The 14694-nt window shown below is 37.8% G+C and overlaps 1 protein-coding gene across 5 annotated transcripts in view; it reads left to right on the top strand.

Annotated features, from left to right (window-relative positions):
* Positions 1–14694, top strand: part of SLC16A9 (solute carrier family 16 member 9) — a 78695-nt gene that overhangs the window by 20204 nt on the left and 43797 nt on the right. Inside the window, exon 1 of one of the 5 annotated variants that reach the window (XM_055081218.1) lies at positions 12735–12814. The exons of the other annotated variants lie outside the window; for them this stretch is intronic. The gene's annotated coding sequence lies outside the window, so the exon portion shown is untranslated. Of the gene's footprint in view, positions 1–12734; positions 12815–14694 lie in introns of those variants that run through there. 5 annotated transcript variants of the gene reach the window in all.

Genomic DNA, 14694 nt, shown 5'->3' with positions numbered 1-14694 from the left:
TATATGTGTGTTAGCATACGGTATTTGTTTTTCTCTTTCTGACTTACTTCACTCTGTAGGACAGACTCTAGGTCCATCCACCTCACTACAAGTAACTCACTTTCGTTTCTCTTTATGGCAGAGTAATATTCCATTGTATATATGTGCCACATCTTCTTTATCCATTCCTCTGTCGAAGGACACTTAGGTTGCTTCCATGTCTTAGCTATTGTAAACAGTGCTGCCATGAACATTGGGGTGCATGTATCTTTTCCATTAGCGTTTTTGTTTTGGGGGGGATATATACCCAAGATTGGAACTGCTGGGTCATATGGTAGTTTTATTTTTATTTCTTTGAGAAACATCCATACTGTTTTCCACAGTGGCTGCACCAACTTACATTTCCACCAACAGCGTATGACGGTTCCCTTTTCTCCACATCCTCGCCAACATTGTTATTTATGTTCTTTTTGATGATAGCCATTCTGAAAGGTGTGAGGTGATATCTCATTGTGGTTTTGATCTGCATTTCCTTGATATTAGCGATGTTGAGCACCTTTTCATATGCCTGTTGGCCGTCTGTATTTCCTCTTTGGAAAAATGTCTATTCAGTTCTTCTGCCCATTTTTATTTATTTATTTATTTATTTTGGCTGTGTTGGGTCTTCATTTCTGTGTGTGGGCTTTCTCTAGTTGCAGCGAGTGGGGGCCACTCTTCATGGTGGTGTGCGGGTCTCTCACTGTCGCGGCCTCTCTTGTTGCGGAGCACAAGCTCCAGATGCGCAGGCTCAGTAGTTGTGGCTTACAGGCCTAGTTGCTCCGCGGCATGTGGGATCTTCCCAGACCAGGGCTCGAACCCGTGTCCCCTGCATTGGCAGGCAGATTCTCAACCACTGTACCACCAGAGAGCCCTTGCTGTGCAAAAGCTTTTTAATTTAATTAGGTTCCATTTGTTTAGTTTTGCTTTTATTTCCTTGACTTTAGGAAATGGATCCAAAAAATATTGCTGCAATGTATGTCAAAGAGTGTTCTGCCTTTGTTTTCCTCTAGGAGTTTTATAGTATCCAGTCTTAGCTTTAGGCCTTTAATCCATTTTGAGTTTATTTTTGTACATGGTGTTAGAGAATGTCCTAATTTTATTCTTTTCCATGTAGCTGTCCAGTTTTCCCAGCACTGCTTATTGAAGAAACCATCTTTTCTCCATTGTATATTTTTACCTCCTTTGTTGTAGAGTAATTGACAATAAGTATATGGGTTTATTTTTGGGCTTTCTATCCTGTTCCTTTGATCTATGTGTCTATTTTTGTGTCAGTACCATACTGTTTTGATTACTGTAGCTTTGTAGTATAGTCTGAAGCCAGGGCATTTGATTCCTCCAGCTCTGTTCTTCTTTCTCAAGATTGTTTTTAGTTCTTTGGGGTCTTTTGTATTGTCATACAAATTTTAAAATTATTTGTTCTAGTTCTGTGAAAAATGCCATTGGTACTCTCAACCACTGCGCCACCAGGGAAGCCCTGCAATACATTCTTGAGCCTATCTTACACCCAGTAGTTTGTACCTCCCACTCCCCTACCCCTGTATTGCTCCCACCTCACCACTGGTAACCACTAGTTTGTTCTCTGTATCTGTGAGTGTGCTTCTTTTTTGTTGTATTCACTAGTTATATTTTTTAGAGTCCACAAATAAGTGATATCATACGGTATTTGTCTTTTTCTGTCTGACTTATTTCACTTAGCCTAATGCCCTCCAAGTCTATTCATGTTGCTGCAAACAGCAAAATTTTATTCTTTTTTATGGCTGAATAGTATTCCATTGTATACACATACCACACCTTCTTTATTCATTCATCTGTTGATGGACCCTTAATTAGGTAGCTTTCCTACCTTGGCAATTATAAATAATGCTGCCATGAACATTGGGGTGCATGTATCTTTTCCATTAGCGTTTTTGTTTTGGGGGGGATATATACCCAAGATTGGAACTGCTGGGTCATATGGTAGTTTTATTTTTATTTCTTTGAGAAACATCCATACTGTTTTCCACAGTGGCTGCACCAACTTACATTTCCACCAACAGCGTATGACGGTTCCCTTTTCTCCACATCCTCGCCAACATTGTTATTTATGTTCTTTTTGATGATAGCCATTCTGAAAGGTGTGAGGTGATATCTCATTGTGGTTTTGATCTGCATTTCCTTGATATTAGCGATGTTGAGCACCTTTTCATATGCCTGTTGGCCGTCTGTATTTCCTCTTTGGAAAAATGTCTATTCAGTTCTTCTGCCCATTTTTATTTATTTATTTATTTATTTTGGCTGTGTTGGGTCTTCATTTCTGTGTGTGGGTATATGTGTGTTAGCATACGGTATTTGTTTTTCTCTTTCTGACTTACTTCACTCTGTAGGACAGACTCTAGGTCCATCCACCTCACTACAAGTAACTCACTTTCGTTTCTCTTTATGGCAGAGTAATATTCCATTGTATATATGTGCCACATCTTCTTTATCCATTCCTCTGTCGAAGGACACTTAGGTTGCTTCCATGTCTTAGCTATTGTAAACAGTGCTGCCATGAACATTGGGGTGCATGTATCTTTTCCATTAGCGTTTTTGTTTTGGGGGGGATATATACCCAAGATTGGAACTGCTGGGTCATATGGTAGTTTTATTTTTATTTCTTTGAGAAACATCCATACTGTTTTCCACAGTGGCTGCACCAACTTACATTTCCACCAACAGCGTATGACGGTTCCCTTTTCTCCACATCCTCGCCAACATTGTTATTTATGTTCTTTTTGATGATAGCCATTCTGAAAGGTGTGAGGTGATATCTCATTGTGGTTTTGATCTGCATTTCCTTGATATTAGCGATGTTGAGCACCTTTTCATATGCCTGTTGGCCGTCTGTATTTCCTCTTTGGAAAAATGTCTATTCAGTTCTTCTGCCCATTTTTATTTATTTATTTATTTATTTTGGCTGTGTTGGGTCTTCATTTCTGTGTGTGGGCTTTCTCTAGTTGCAGCGAGTGGGGGCCACTCTTCATGGTGGTGTGCGGGTCTCTCACTGTCGCGGCCTCTCTTGTTGCGGAGCACAAGCTCCAGATGCGCAGGCTCAGTAGTTGTGGCTTACAGGCCTAGTTGCTCCGCGGCATGTGGGATCTTCCCAGACCAGGGCTCGAACCCGTGTCCCCTGCATTGGCAGGCAGATTCTCAACCACTGTACCACCAGAGAGCCCTTGCTGTGCAAAAGCTTTTTAATTTAATTAGGTTCCATTTGTTTAGTTTTGCTTTTATTTCCTTGACTTTAGGAAATGGATCCAAAAAATATTGCTGCAATGTATGTCAAAGAGTGTTCTGCCTTTGTTTTCCTCTAGGAGTTTTATAGTATCCAGTCTTAGCTTTAGGCCTTTAATCCATTTTGAGTTTATTTTTGTACATGGTGTTAGAGAATGTCCTAATTTTATTCTTTTCCATGTAGCTGTCCAGTTTTCCCAGCACTGCTTATTGAAGAAACCATCTTTTCTCCATTGTATATTTTTACCTCCTTTGTTGTAGAGTAATTGACAATAAGTATATGGGTTTATTTTTGGGCTTTCTATCCTGTTCCTTTGATCTATGTGTCTATTTTTGTGCCAGTACCATACTGTTTTGATTACTGTAGCTTTGTAGTATAGTCTGAAGCCAGGGCATTTGATTCCTCCAGCTCTGTTCTTCTTTCTCAAGATTGTTTTTAGTTCTTTGGGGTCTTTTGTATTGTCATACAAATTTTAAAATTATTTGTTCTAGTTCTGTGAAAAATGCCATTGGTATTTTGATAGGGAATGCATTGAATCTATAGATTGCTTTGGGTAGTATGGTCATTTTAACAATACTAATTCTACCAATCCAAGAGCATGGTATATCTTTCCATTTATTTGTGTTGTCTTCAATTTCTTTCATCAGCATCTTATAGTTTTCAGAGCACAGGTCTTTTACCTCCTTAGGTAGATTTATTCCTAGGTATTTTATTCTTTTTGATGCAATGGTAGGTGGGATTGTTTCCTTAATTTCTCTTTCTGATATTTCTATGTTAGAGTATGGAAATGCAACAGATTTCTGTATATTAGTTTTGTATCTTGCAACTTTACCGAATTCATTGATGAGCTCTAGTAGTTTTCTAGTGGCTTCTTTAGGATCTTCTGTATATAGTATCATGCCATCTGCAAGTAGTGACAGTTTTTACTTCTTCCTTTCCAATTTGGATTCTTTTTATTTCTTTTTCTTCTCTGATTGCTGTGGCTAGGACTTCCAAAACTATGCTGAATAAAAGTGTTAAGAGTGGGCATCCTTGTCTTGTTTCTGATCTTAGAGGAAATGCTTTCAGCTTTTCACCATTTGATGATAGCCATTCTGAAAGGTGTGAGGTGATATCTCATTGTGGTTTTGATCTGCATTTCCTTGATATTAGCGATGTTGAGCACCTTTTCATATGCCTGTTGGCCGTCTGTATTTCCTCTTTGGAAAAATGTCTATTCAGTTCTTCTGCCCATTTTTATTTATTTATTTATTTATTTTGGCTGTGTTGGGTCTTCATTTCTGTGTGTGGGCTTTCTCTAGTTGCAGCGAGTGGGGGCCACTCTTCATGGTGGTGTGCGGGTCTCTCACTGTCGCGGCCTCTCTTGTTGCGGAGCACAAGCTCCAGATGCGCAGGCTCAGTAGTTGTGGCTTACAGGCCTAGTTGCTCCGCGGCATGTGGGATCTTCCCAGACCAGGGCTCGAACCCGTGTCCCCTGCATTGGCAGGCAGATTCTCAACCACTGTACCACCAGAGAGCCCTTGCTGTGCAAAAGCTTTTTAATTTAATTAGGTTCCATTTGTTTAGTTTTGCTTTTATTTCCTTGACTTTAGGAAATGGATCCAAAAAATATTGCTGCAATGTATGTCAAAGAGTGTTCTGCCTTTGTTTTCCTCTAGGAGTTTTATAGTATCCAGTCTTAGCTTTAGGCCTTTAATCCATTTTGAGTTTATTTTTGTACATGGTGTTAGAGAATGTCCTAATTTTATTCTTTTCCATGTAGCTGTCCAGTTTTCCCAGCACTGCTTATTGAAGAAACCATCTTTTCTCCATTGTATATTTTTACCTCCTTTGTTGTAGAGTAATTGACAATAAGTATATGGGTTTATTTTTGGGCTTTCTATCCTGTTCCTTTGATCTATGTGTCTATTTTTGTGTCAGTACCATACTGTTTTGATTACTGTAGCTTTGTAGTATAGTCTGAAGCCAGGGCATTTGATTCCTCCAGCTCTGTTCTTCTTTCTCAAGATTGTTTTTAGTTCTTTGGGGTCTTTTGTATTGTCATACAAATTTTAAAATTATTTGTTCTAGTTCTGTGAAAAATGCCATTGGTATTTTGATAGGGAATGCATTGAATCTATAGATTGCTTTGGGTAGTATGGTCATTTTAACAATACTAATTCTACCAATCCAAGAGCATGGTATATCTTTCCATTTATTTGTGTTGTCTTCAATTTCTTTCATCAGCATCTTATAGTTTTCAGAGCACAGGTCTTTTACCTCCTTAGGTAGATTTATTCCTAGGTATTTTATTCTTTTTGATGCAATGGTAGGTGGGATTGTTTCCTTAATTTCTCTTTCTGATATTTCTATGTTAGAGTATGGAAATGCAACAGATTTCTGTATATTAGTTTTGTATCTTGCAACTTTACCGAATTCATTGATGAGCTCTAGTAGTTTTCTAGTGGCTTCTTTAGGATCTTCTGTATATAGTATCATGCCATCTGCAAGTAGTGACAGTTTTTACTTCTTCCTTTCCAATTTGGATTCTTTTTATTTCTTTTTCTTCTCTGATTGCTGTGGCTAGGACTTCCAAAACTATGCTGAATAAAAGTGTTAAGAGTGGGCATCCTTGTCTTGTTTCTGATCTTAGAGGAAATGCTTTCAGCTTTTCACCATTAAGTATGATTTTAGCTGTGGGTTTGTCATGTATGGCCTTTATTATGTTGAGGTATGTTCCCTCTGTACTCGCTTTATGGAGAGTTTTTATCATAAAATGGATGTTGAATTTTATCAAAAGCTTTTTCTGCATATACTGAGATGATCATATTGTTTTTATTCTTGTATTTTTTAATGTGGTGTACCACTTTAATTGATTTGCAGATATTGAAAAATCTTTGCATCCCTGGGATAGATCCCACTTAATCATGGTGTATGATCCTTTTAATGTATTGTTGGATTGGGTTTGCACGTATTTTGTTGAGGATTTTTGCATCTATGTTCATCAGTGATAGTGGCCTGTAATTTTCTGTTTTTGTGATATTTTTGTCTGGTTTTGGTATCAGGGTGATGCTGGCCTCATAGAATGAGTTCTTAAGTGTTCCTTCCTCTGCAGTTTTTTGGAATAGTTTCAGAAGGATAGGTGTTAACTCTCCTTTAAATGTTTGGTAGAATTCACCTATGAAGCTATTTGGTCCTGGACTTTGGTTTGCTGGGAGTTTTTATATTACTGCTTCAATTTTAGTATATGTGCTGCTGAAGTGAGCACTACATTACTGCTTCAGTTTCATTACTGGTCATTGGTCTGTTCATATTTTCTGTTTCTTCCTGGTGCAGTCTTGGGAGATTGTACCTTTCTAAGAATTTGTCATTTCTTCTAGGTTGTCCATTTTATTGGCATAGAGTTGTTCATAGTAGTTTCTTATGATCTTTTGTATTTCTGTGGTGTTGGTTGTAGTTTCTCCTTTTTGTTTCTAATTTCATTGATTTGAGCACTCGCCCTCATTTTCTTGATGAGTATGCCTAAAGGTTTATCAGTTTTGTTTACTTAATTTTTATTTTATTTTATTTTTTCTTGGCCATGCCACATGGCAAGTGGGATCTTAGTTCACCATCCAGGGATCTATCCCATGCCCTGTTCAGTAGAATGGTGGAATGCTAACCACTGGATCACCAGGGAATTACCATCATTATATATATATTTGTTTTTGTTGTTTATTTTTTCAAAGAACCAGATTTTAGTATCATTTTATGATCTTTTCTATTGTTTTTTAAGTGTCTATTTCATTTGTCTCTGCTCTGATTTTTATGATTTCTTTCCTTCCACTAACTTTGGGTTTTGTTTGTTCTTCTTTCTTCAGTTTCTTTAGGTATAAGTTTAGGTTGTTTATTTGTAATTGTTCTTGTTTCCTGAGGTAAGCTTGTATTGCTATAAACTTCCCTCTTAAAACTGCTTTTGCTGTGTCTTCATTGATGAGCTCTAGTAGTTTTCTAGTGGCTTCTTTAGGATCTTCTGTATATAGTATCATGCCATCTGCAAGTAGTGACAGTTTTTACTTCTTCCTTTCCAATTTGGATTCTTTTTATTTCTTTTTCTTCTCTGATTGCTGTGGCTAGGACTTCCAAAACTATGCTGAATAAAAGTGTTAAGAGTGGGCATCCTTGTCTTGTTTCTGATCTTAGAGGAAATGCTTTCAGCTTTTCACCATTAAGTATGATTTTAGCTGTGGGTTTGTCATGTATGGCCTTTATTATGTTGAGGTATGTTCCCTCTGTACTCGCTTTATGGAGAGTTTTTATCATAAAATGGATGTTGAATTTTATCAAAAGCTTTTTCTGCATATACTGAGATGATCATATTGTTTTTATTCTTGTATTTTTTAATGTGGTGTACCACTTTAATTGATTTGCAGATATTGAAAAATCTTTGCATCCCTGGGATAGATCCCACTTAATCATGGTGTATGATCCTTTTAATGTATTGTTGGATTGGGTTTGCAAGTATTTTGTTGAGGATTTTTGCATCTATGTTCATCAGTGATAGTGGCCTGTAATTTTCTGTTTTTGTGATATTTTTGTCTGGTTTTGGTATCAGGGTGATGCTGGCCTCATAGAATGAGTTCTTAAGTGTTCCTTCCTCTGCAGTTTTTTGGAATAGTTTCAGAAGGATAGGTGTTAACTCTCCTTTAAATGTTTGGTAGAATTCACCTATGAAGCTATTTGGTCCTGGACTTTGGTTTGCTGGGAGTTTTTATATTACTGCTTCAATTTTAGTATATGTGCTGCTGAAGTGAGCACTACATTACTGCTTCAGTTTCATTACTGGTCATTGGTCTGTTCATATTTTCTGTTTCTTCCTGGTGCAGTCTTGGGAGATTGTACCTTTCTAAGAATTTGTCATTTCTTCTAGGTTGTCCATTTTATTGGCATAGAGTTGTTCATAGTAGTTTCTTATGATCTTTTGTATTTCTGTGGTGTTGGTTGTAGTTTCTCCTTTTTGTTTCTAATTTCATTGATTTGAGCACTCGCCCTCATTTTCTTGATGAGTATGCCTAAAGGTTTATCAGTTTTGTTTACTTAATTTTTATTTTATTTTATTTTTTCTTGGCCATGCCACATGGCAAGTGGGATCTTAGTTCACCATCCAGGGATCTGTCCCATGCCCTGTTCAGTAGAATGGTGGAATGCTAACCACTGGATCACCAGGGAATTACCATCATTATATATATATTTGTTTTTGTTGTTTATTTTTTCAAAGAACCAGATTTTAGTATCATTTTATGATCTTTTCTATTGTTTTTTAAGTGTCTATTTCATTTGTCTCTGCTCTGATTTTTATGATTTCTTTCCTTCCACTAACTTTGGGTTTTGTTTGTTCTTCTTTCTTCAGTTTCTTTAGGTATAAGTTTAGGTTGTTTATTTGTAATTGTTCTTGTTTCCTGAGGTAAGCTTGTATTGCTATAAACTTCCCTCTTAAAACTGCTTTTGCTGTGTCATAGGTTTTGGATCATCACATTTTTGTCTTCATTTGTCTCTAGGTATTTTTAAATTTCCTCTTTGATTTCTTCAGTGATCCGTTCTTTCTCTAGTTGCAGCGAGTGGGGGCCACTCTTCATGGTGGTGTGCGGGTCTCTCACTGTCGCGGCCTCTCTTGTTGCGGAGCACAAGCTCCAGATGCGCAGGCTCAGTAGTTGTGGCTTACAGGCCTAGTTGCTCCGCGGCATGTGGGATCTTCCCAGACCAGGGCTCGAACCCGTGTCCCCTGCATTGGCAGGCAGATTCTCAACCACTGTACCACCAGAGAGCCCTTGCTGTGCAAAAGCTTTTTAATTTAATTAGGTTCCATTTGTTTAGTTTTGCTTTTATTTCCTTGACTTTAGGAAATGGATCCAAAAAATATTGCTGCAATGTATGTCAAAGAGTGTTCTGCCTTTGTTTTCCTCTAGGAGTTTTATAGTATCCAGTCTTAGCTTTAGGCCTTTAATCCATTTTGAGTTTATTTTTGTACATGGTGTTAGAGAATGTCCTAATTTTATTCTTTTCCATGTAGCTGTCCAGTTTTCCCAGCACTGCTTATTGAAGAAACCATCTTTTCTCCATTGTATATTTTTACCTCCTTTGTTGTAGAGTAATTGACAATAAGTATATGGGTTTATTTTTGGGCTTTCTATCCTGTTCCTTTGATCTATGTGTCTATTTTTGTGTCAGTACCATACTGTTTTGATTACTGTAGCTTTGTAGTATAGTCTGAAGCCAGGGCATTTGATTCCTCCAGCTCTGTTCTTCTTTCTCAAGATTGTTTTTAGTTCTTTGGGGTCTTTTGTATTGTCATACAAATTTTAAAATTATTTGTTCTAGTTCTGTGAAAAATGCCATTGGTATTTTGATAGGGAATGCATTGAATCTATAGATTGCTTTGGGTAGTATGGTCATTTTAACAATACTAATTCTACCAATCCAAGAGCATGGTATATCTTTCCATTTATTTGTGTTGTCTTCAATTTCTTTCATCAGCATCTTATAGTTTTCAGAGCACAGGTCTTTTACCTCCTTAGGTAGATTTATTCCTAGGTATTTTATTCTTTTTGATGCAATGGTAGGTGGGATTGTTTCCTTAATTTCTCTTTCTGATATTTCTATGTTAGAGTATGGAAATGCAACAGATTTCTGTATATTAGTTTTGTATCTTGCAACTTTACCGAATTCATTGATGAGCTCTAGTAGTTTTCTAGTGGCTTCTTTAGGATCTTCTGTATATAGTATCATGCCATCTGCAAGTAGTGACAGTTTTTACTTCTTCCTTTCCAATTTGGATTCTTTTTATTTCTTTTTCTTCTCTGATTGCTGTGGCTAGGACTTCCAAAACTATGCTGAATAAAAGTGTTAAGAGTGGGCATCCTTGTCTTGTTTCTGATCTTAGAGGAAATGCTTTCAGCTTTTCACCATTAAGTATGATTTTAGCTGTGGGTTTGTCATGTATGGCCTTTATTATGTTGAGGTATGTTCCCTCTGTACTCGCTTTATGGAGAGTTTTTATCATAAAATGGATGTTGAATTTTATCAAAAGCTTTTTCTGCATATACTGAGATGATCATATTGTTTTTATTCTTGTATTTTTTAATGTGGTGTACCACTTTAATTGATTTGCAGATATTGAAAAATCTTTGCATCCCTGGGATAGATCCCACTTAATCATGGTGTATGATCCTTTTAATGTATTGTTGGATTGGGTTTGCAAGTATTTTGTTGAGGATTTTTGCATCTATGTTCATCAGTGATAGTGGCCTGTAATTTTCTGTTTTTGTGATATTTTTGTCTGGTTTTGGTATCAGGGTGATGCTGGCCTCATAGAATGAGTTCTTAAGTGTTCCTTCCTCTGCAGTTTTTTGGAATAGTTTCAGAAGGATAGGTGTTAACTCTCCTTTAAATGTTTGGTAGAATTCACCTATGAAGCTATTTGGTCCTGGACTTTGGTTTGCTGGGAGTTTTTATATTACTGCTTCAATTTTAGTATATGTGCTGCTGAAGTGAGCACTACATTACTGCTTCAGTTTCATTACTGGTCATTGGTCTGTTCATATTTTCTGTTTCTTCCTGGTGCAGTCTTGGGAGATTGTACCTTTCTAAGAATTTGTCATTTCTTCTAGGTTGTCCATTTTATTGGCATAGAGTTGTTCATAGTAGTTTCTTATGATCTTTTGTATTTCTGTGGTGTTGGTTGTAGTTTCTCCTTTTTGTTTCTAATTTCATTGATTTGAGCACTCGCCCTCATTTTCTTGATGAGTATGCCTAAAGGTTTATCAGTTTTGTTTACTTAATTTTTATTTTATTTTATTTTTTCTTGGCCATGCCACATGGCAAGTGGGATCTTAGTTCACCATCCAGGGATCTGTCCCATGCCCTGTTCAGTAGAATGGTGGAATGCTAACCACTGGATCACCAGGGAATTACCATCATTATATATATATTTGTTTTTGTTGTTTATTTTTTCAAAGAACCAGATTTTAGTATCATTTTATGATCTTTTCTATTGTTTTTTAAGTGTCTATTTCATTTGTCTCTGCTCTGATTTTTATGATTTCTTTCCTTCCACTAACTTTGGGTTTTGTTTGTTCTTCTTTCTTCAGTTTCTTTAGGTATAAGTTTAGGTTGTTTATTTGTAATTGTTCTTGTTTCCTGAGGTAAGCTTGTATTGCTATAAACTTCCCTCTTAAAACTGCTTTTGCTGTGTCATAGGTTTTGGATCATCACATTTTTGTCTTCATTTGTCTCTAGGTATTTTTAAATTTCCTCTTTGATTTCTTCAGTGATCCGTTAGCTGTTTAGTACCATGTTGTTTAGCCAACATATGTTTATATTTTTTGAAGTTTTTTTCTTGTAGTTGATTTCTAGCCTCAAAGTGTTGTGGTTGGAAAAGATGCTTTATATGATTTCAGTTTTCGTAAATTTACCAAGAATTGTTTTGTGGCCTAACATGTGATTTATCTTGGAGAATGTTCCATGTGCACTTGAAAAGAATGTATATTCTAATGCTTTCAGATGGAATGCTCTCTCTATATATGAATTAAGTCCATTTGGTCTAAAGTGTTATTTAAGGCTTGTGTTTTCTTACTGATTTTCTATCTGGATGATCTGTCCATTGGTCTAAGTGGGGTGTTAAAATCCCTTAGTATTGTGTCATGGTTGATTTCTCCTTTTATGTCTGTTAACATTTGCCTTATATATTGAGGTGCTCGTATGTTGGGTGCATACATATTTACCCTTCAAGACTAGCTGGTAGGCCTGGCCCAGGCTCTTATCAAATTACTGCTTTTTCCCTGGATCCCAGTGCCTGTGAGATTCTGTGTTCACCCTTTAAGGGTGAAGTCTTTATTTCTGCTAGTCCTGTGGGGCTGCCAAAATTAAACCCTGGTGGCCTTCAAAGCCAAATGCTCTGGGGGCTCATCTTCCCAGTGTAGAACCCTCAGGTAGGGAGCCCGATGTGGGGCTCAGAACCTCACTCCTGTGGGAGAGCCTCTGCAGTATAGTTATTCTCCAGTTTGTGGGTCACCCACCTGGAGGTATGGGATTTGATTACATCACAAGTCTGCCCCTCCTACCCATGTCATTGTGGTTCTTTCTTTATGTCTTTAGTTGTACTGATGCTGAAAGCTCGACCTCTGTGCACCAGTGTCAGATCAAATCTCAGAGACAGGGTTTTGGGTGAAGTAGGAAAGAATGGCTTTATTGCTTTGCCAGGAAAAAGGGGACACAGTGGCATCCCACCCACAAAACTATGTGTCTCAACCCAGGGAGATTTGGTGAGGAGTTTTATGGCAAGTGTTCAAGCGTGGAGTTGCTAATAAGACTGGGATGTGTACAGGGCCTGCACTCCTTTAATCTCGTCTCAGGTAATCTTTTTTTTTTTTTTTTTTTTTTTTGGTGGTACACGGGCCTCTCTCTCACTGTTGCAGCCTCTCCCTTTGCGGAGCGCAGGCTCCGGATGCGCAGGCCCAGCGGCCATGGCTCACGGGCCCAGCCGCTCCGCGGCATGTGGGATCCTCCCAGACCGGGGGCACGAATCAGGTAATCTTTTAATGAGCTTCTCTGGTTCCTTTAATCTGGTCCCAGGTGGTCTTCTCTGGAATGAAGAATGCTGACATCTTCCATTTGTTGGGGGTTTCAGTTCTATAAATTGCTCAAAGATATTGTTCTGTGTATCCCTTCAGGCTGAACCAGGACCCTGCCCCAAGGCTGTACTGTTGTTTCTTGGCTGCTCCTCCCTAGTCTCTGCATCCCCTCCCTTCCTTCTGATTAGCAACTGTTTGAATCTGCCCTTTGGGGCTCAGGGAAGGTCATGGAGGTCATTCCCTACAAGGAATGGGGGATTTTGTTGAGGATTTTTGCATCTATGTTCATCAGTGATAGTGGCCTGTAATTTTCTGTTTTTGTGATATTTTTGTCTGGTTTTGGTATCAGGGTGATGCTGGCCTCATAGAATGAGTTCTTAAGGACATAAAGGGTCCGTGCCCAGGAGCCCCGCAGGGTCCCGCTCGGTTTCAGTAGAAGATCTTTTCTGATAGCTTCCAGTCATTTTCATTGATAGCTGTTCTGCAGATAGTTGTGATATTGGTGTGCTCATGAGAGGAGGTGAACTCAGGGTCTTTCTACTCTGTCATCTTGGCTGCTCTCCAGAATACATTTAATTTTTAAGTTAAAGATAAGAAATACACTTACATTTTAAGTTAAAGTTAATTTTGTGATATCCCGTTAGACTCTGTCGTGTGACAAAACTACCCCTAAATTACAGTGCTGTTCAAATTGTCTTTCAAAATGTCTTCTAATTTTGAGTTTTATAAGATGTCTCGTCATGCAGAGTCTGAATTTGTTAACACAGGTTAAAAGATTCCAAGTTCTCAAAGGATGTACTAGAATATACCTCAGTGCATGTGTTTCCTAGAAGCATATTTTTATACAGTCATATGAATACATTCCCAAACCTTTGAATATACTCATGGAATAAAACAACATGTTCTGGTACTTATTGATCTTGCTATTTTTTAGGGGAAAAAACACACCACTTAGATAATATAAATAGGTTATTATTAGTGCCAGGATTTATTACAAAAAGGGTAAAAAGAATCCTATCTTGGGGCTGTAAACACAGGCTTCTTGAGACACTTTCCTGTTAAGTTTCAGTGGAGAGTGCCTCTTTCTAATCTAATTTTCCTCTGGGAGCCTTGTAAGGTCTGCCCTCTTCACTTTACAGGCAACCTATTAAGCCTTTTCCTGATTCCACACCCATATGAATCTTGATCCTCTTGTCCGAGCCCGCCTTTTATGGTCTCTACATTATTCTTTCGAACGAACGAACGTGCTTTGTGAGGGCTTCCACTCCTGCTCCTGCCTTGATTGTCTCAATCCCTCTGACTCCTAAAGGTTTACTGTCTACCCACCTCTGTGGCACTTAACTGTATACTCTCTTGTGAGCGTATCTTACCTTCCTAATGGGGTTATAAGCTCCTAGATGGCAAGGGCGATGCCTTATATTCCTTCTGATTTCCTTTGGTATCGAGTGCAATATAATTTAAATTGAAAGTGATCAAAAAGCTTTTTCAATGAAGATCCCATTTTTATAACACTGCATTTCTGTCAGTATTAGGATAAGTGGGCTTAGTGGAAATTTTGCTTAATTTAGACTTTTTATGTACAAGAATGCCAGGGAAGGCATTTTATCATATTGGATCATAAGCTGTCAAGAAGGAGGATTAATAAGATGAAATTTTCAGAAAAAAAGGTATGGCATATCTATGTTTCCTGTATTTTGTGGTCATAGACTGTACTCCTAAGCTGAAACTTTTGCCCAAGTAGGAGCAATCAGGGTATGGATGGTTAAAATAATCAACTTGAAATTACTGCATACTCACCACATGTTTATTCTGTTGCACTTAAAAGAAACAAATACC

The sequence above is a fragment of the Physeter macrocephalus genome, chromosome 20, assembly GCF_002837175.3.
Source record: "Physeter macrocephalus isolate SW-GA chromosome 20, ASM283717v5, whole genome shotgun sequence".
Taxonomy (NCBI): domain Eukaryota; kingdom Metazoa; phylum Chordata; class Mammalia; order Artiodactyla; family Physeteridae; genus Physeter; species Physeter macrocephalus.
The sequence above is the reverse complement of the archived record's forward strand: the minus strand, read 5'-3'. Positions and strand labels throughout refer to the sequence as shown.